Consider the following 5,120-nt stretch of genomic DNA (forward strand, 5'->3'; position numbering starts at 1 on the left):
TGAGCCTGCGATCATTGGTTTTCATCTCTCTCTCCCTTTCCCTTCCTCTCTAAAATAAATTTAAAAATATATATTTTAAAAAATGATGTTACCAGAGATAAAGTGGAACATTTTATAAGATAAAAGGACTAATTTAGGAAGCTATAACAATTATAGACATATGTATACCTAGTAACAAAGCATTTGAATACATAACTCAAAAACATACAGCAATAAAGGGAGAAATAGACCATTAACTACAAAGTTGGAGACTTTAATATTCTACTTTCCACAACAGATGAAATCATTAGGCACAAGATTAACAAGGAAATAGAAAAACTGAACAACACTATAAACCAACCAGATCCATAGAACCTATAGAATAATACTCCACCCAACAACAGCAAAAACATACATATTTCTCAAGTGCACATGTAAGATTATCTAGAAGAGATCATATGCTAGGACATAAAACAAATAAAATCTTTATAAATTGAAAGGGATTGAAGTTATATAAAGTACTTTCTCTGACAACAATAAAAAGAAATTAAAAATCAATTACAGAAAGAAACTTGGGAAATTCACAAATGTGTAGAAATTAAACAGCATGTTCCTAAATATCCAAGGGGTCAAAAAAGAAATAAAAAAGGAAATCAGAAAATACTTTGAGATGAATTAAAATGAAAATACAACATGCCCAAACTCAGAGGGGAATGTGTAGCTTATGGGCCTATTTTAGGAAAGAAAAAGGGAGAACCAAAATGACAGCATAGAAAAACACTGGTGCTCACTGCCTCCCACAATCACATCAAAATCACAACTAACGTGCAGAACAACCACCTTTCAGAACCACCTCAAAGCTGGCTGAATGGAAGTCCCCACTGAAGCCACCAGAGAAGTAAAGAAGTACACATGGAGATTGGCAGGAGGGGCGGAGGCATGGAATGGGCTGGTCTGACACCAACGTGTGCCTTTTTTTTATCTGGAGAGATATCTCTGCTGCAGAGGCCCCCATTAGGAGCAAGGGGTCCCCAACCCAGGACTCCAGAGCTGGGAAGAGAAGTCCTCCTTACTTCAGGCTGTAAAAACCAGTGGGGCCGGGACCGGTTTGGCTCAGTGGATAGAGCGTCGGCCTGCGGACTGAACGGTCCCGGGTTCGATTCCGGGCAAGGGCATGTACCTTCATTGTGGGCACATCCCCGGTGCGGGGTGTGCAAGAGGCAGCCGATCGATGATTCTCTCTCATCAATGTTTCTAACTCTCTATCCCTCTCTCTTCCTCTCTGTAAAAAATCAATAAAATATATATTATATTAAAAAAAAAAACAAAAAAAACAAAAAATAGTGGGGATTGTGGCTGAGTACATGGAGGCTGCTAGAGACCCAGCAGTTCCTCTTAAAGAGCTGGAGCACAAACTTCATGGCCCTGCTTCCTCGGAGCTCCAGCACCAGGAGGCAGCTTTGGGGGATCCAGGGACATATGGGAAAGAACTGAACTATCTGGAGTTGCAGCAGGAATGCTGGGTGGCTTTCTCCCAGTCAGGCGTCCTTGCAGGGATCACGGTTCCTGTGCTGGTTGCGTAGCTCAGTGGTCAGCAAACTGTGGTTCGAGAGTCACATGCGGCTCTTTGCCCCCTCGAGTGTGACTCTTCCACAAAATACCACGTGCAGGCGCACACGTACAGTGCGATTGGAGGAGTACACTAATTAAGTTAATAACAATGTACCTACTTATATAGTTTAAGTTTTAAAAAGTTAGCTCTTAAAAGAAGTTTCAATCGTTGTACTGTTGATATTTGGCTCTGTTACTAATGAGTTTGCCGAACACTGGCCTAGCTGATTAGCAGTCATATCTGAGTTTCCATTAGCCTGGCTCACACTGTTCACACCACCCTAGTGGTTCCCTGAGACCCCACCCCATCCAATTTGCATCCTCACTCAAACTGTTTGCAGCAGCTTTTCCATATGAATGGCCTTACTAGCTCAGGCTTCAGATTTTGCTAAAATCTCTCAAACAAGCAGTAGCTGGCATCAGTACGCCCCAAACCTATTAATAAGAAGGTCTAAGACCCGGCACTGGCAGCAGCCTGCCTTGCTTCACAGCTTGGCCTTGCCTGGGCACTTCATAAGCCCAATACAAACAGCAGCCATCTGCAGATCTCTCTGTTGCTCCTGCCAGGTGACCCCAAACCATGGCTGACTTTGCACCTCCCTGGGAGCCCCAGAAACAGTGCACCCAGTGGACATCTTCAGACCATACCAGATTGCAACGCTACACATCCTCAAGGGACACACTCAAGGGGAAGACTCAGTGAGCAACCAAAGCCCCACTGAAGCAAGTACTGCCCCATAGGAGTGTTCTGCACAGCAATTCTTCCACTGTAGTTGCAGCTGGTCCTCACAGCCAATTGGCCTGGAGGTCAATTCCTCCCAGTGACACCAACAGCAAACAAGGCTCAACTACAACAAGACTGTGCACACAGCCCACACAGGGATGCACTAGACTACTCAGCTCAGGTGACTGGGGAGGCTGAGCCACTGGCCCTGCATTTCACCTACTACACAGGCCACTCTACCCATTCCAGGAAACACAGTGGCTCTTCCTAATACATAGAAACAAACTCAGGGAAACAACCAAAATGCAGAGAATTTCAAAGACATTAAAAGGGACTGGTCAGAAATTAAGTATACACTGAAATAAAAAATATTTACGGGGATTCAATAGTACAGTAAAGGATTCTGAGAATCAGCCGGGACTGGTTTGGCTCAGTGGATAGAGCATCAGACTGCGGATTGAAAGGTCCCAGGTTTGGTTCTGGTCAAGGGCATGTACCTTGGTTGCAGCCACATCCCCATTAGGGGTGTGCAAGAGGCAGCTGATGGATGATTCTCTCTTATCGATGTTTCTCTCTATCCCTCTCTGTAAAAAAATCAATAAAATATTTAAAAAAAGAAGAAAAAAAAAGAAAAAAGAAAGGTGACAGAAAAATTTATGGGGAAAAAAGGATTCTGAGAATCAAATCAATGATTTGGAATATGAGGAAGCAAAAAACACACAATCAGAAGAGCAACAAGAAAAAAAGAATCCAATATAATCTTGGAAGTTCCAAATTACCCACTTCAAGATCAAAGTATTAAATGCTTTTTAGTTGTTAGTGCCACAAACTTGGATGCCCTCTGTGCCCCAGGAGGGTGTGCTTACGTGCGTGCTTACACTGAAGTAGGTCAGGTCCCCTTCTCTCAGCAGTGGAGGTTTGTGCAGGCTTGCTTGCACTTTTTCTGTATAAATCAGGTGGTTAGGTTCTCTGTTGGAATAACGGGTCTCCAATGCCTTCTTCCTGTCAAAATCTTCCCATCAGGACAGTATTCTGCTGATTAATTTAGTTTCCAGTGTGTACTTTCAATTTTTTTTTAAGTAAAAATAAGAATCCGTACTGATTTCATGTGGCTCTTCTGGTTTTAAAGGATGAGCTATATATAAGTTGTGTTTTCTGTACTGATGTGACACTTATTAAATACTATTGTATCATAAGTAAAGTTTGAAGTGTTTTGCAAGAACAAAAAAAAAGAAAAGAAAAAAGAATCCAGGCCCCGGTGGCCGCGGCAGGAGCGGGAGATGGCGCTGTCGGAGCTGGCGGTTCGCCTCAACTGCGCCGAGAACAAGAACTGGGTGAAGGCGGGCCGCTGCCTGCAGGGCTGCGTGGCCGGAGGTGCTGGCCTTCCACCGCCGCCTGCTCGCCTGCGCCCCCGCCTGGGCCCAGGCGCCACCTGCAGCTCCGGTGCTGCCCGCGGCCGCGGGCTCCAGCCTCAGTGTCCGCTGTGCGCCGAGCGGAAACGAAGATCCTGAGGCACCACACCAACGGGGGGATCCTGAGACACCGCACCAACGGGGGGATCCTGAGGCACCGCACCAACGGCGGGATCCTGAGACACCACACCAACGGGGGGATCCTGAGGCACCGCACCAACGGGGGGATCCTGAGGCACCACACCAACGGGGGGATCCTGAGGCACCACACCAACGGGACCGGGACGTGCACTGGGGCAGCTGCCGGCCGGCCGCTGGCCGCGGACGCCTGGGCGGGGGCCAAGGCCTTCGTGCCCGCGGACCCGCAGACAAAGCAGGACCCGAGGAGCCTGACGCAGCGGCTCTTCTACCCTCACCAACGCCTGCGCTCACTTCCCGGTGGAGGGGACAGGTGATGCAGTGTCCTAACGGTATCATGCACTCCTCAGAGATGAAGGGATCTTCTGTGTGGCTTCAGATTTCCAGATGAAGACCCAGAATCTCCTGAAGGAATGCCAGAGACTGTGGAGGCGCACTCCAGAATAGAGGAGCTGCTGACATCGGACTGTGGCTGTGGCTGTGACACCGGCGTTTGCCTGAATGAGAGCCAAGTCCATGAAATCGAATTGGAATTTCTCAAGGAAAAACTTCAAGAACTTTATCTTCAAGCAAAATACAAGAGGTGTTGCCAGAAGAGATCCCAACGCGGCTGGAGGCGGAGAGACAGTTTCTGAGCAGCATGGGGATCTGAGGAGCGATCTCTCAGCGGACCTGCAGACGCTGGGCGGCCTGTGTCCACAGCATCCAAAGCTGCATCCAGAGGAGCCTGCGGGGCAGGCAGCCGCAGTGGAGGCCTGAGGTTCACAAATTCATTCATACTTCCTCCATTCCTACCCAAGACTTCCACTCTGACTGTGTCCTGTGTGTTCCTGAGCTGTGACACGACTGTCCTGTTCCAGCTGTGGTGCTTAGCAGGCCATGTTGCCTCTGAACCTTCAGGGACAGAATTGCCACGGTCCCCGCTGCCCAGGGCCTAGCCGCCTGGAGGAGTGGCCCAAGTGAAGCTGAGCTCTTGCTTCCTCGGCTGCCCATTAAGGATGTGATCTGGCCCGGCTGGTGTGGCTCAGTGGATAGAGCGTCGGCCTGCAGACAAACGAGTCCCAGATTCGATTCTGGTCAAGGGCAGGTACCTTGATTGCAGGATCCTCCCAGGCCCAGGCCCTGGTCAGGACTCGAGCAGGAGGCAACCAATCGATGTGTTTCTCTCACCTCGATGTTGTTCTCTGTCTCTCCCTTTCTCTTCTAACCCCCCCTTAAAAAAAAAATCAATGGAAAAATGACCTCGGGTGAGGATT

At 48.1% G+C, this 5,120-nt stretch overlaps 1 pseudogene; it reads left to right on the top strand.

The window, feature by feature from the left end:
* Positions 1–1,343: 1,343 nt before the first annotated feature.
* On the top strand, positions 1,344–4,904 carry LOC118726158 (annotated as a pseudogene).
* Positions 4,905–5,120: the final 216 nt, after the last annotated feature.

The sequence above is a fragment of the Pipistrellus kuhlii genome, unplaced genomic scaffold, assembly GCF_014108245.1.
Source record: "Pipistrellus kuhlii isolate mPipKuh1 unplaced genomic scaffold, mPipKuh1.p scaffold_m20_p_21, whole genome shotgun sequence".
NCBI lineage: Eukaryota > Metazoa > Chordata > Mammalia > Chiroptera > Vespertilionidae > Pipistrellus > Pipistrellus kuhlii.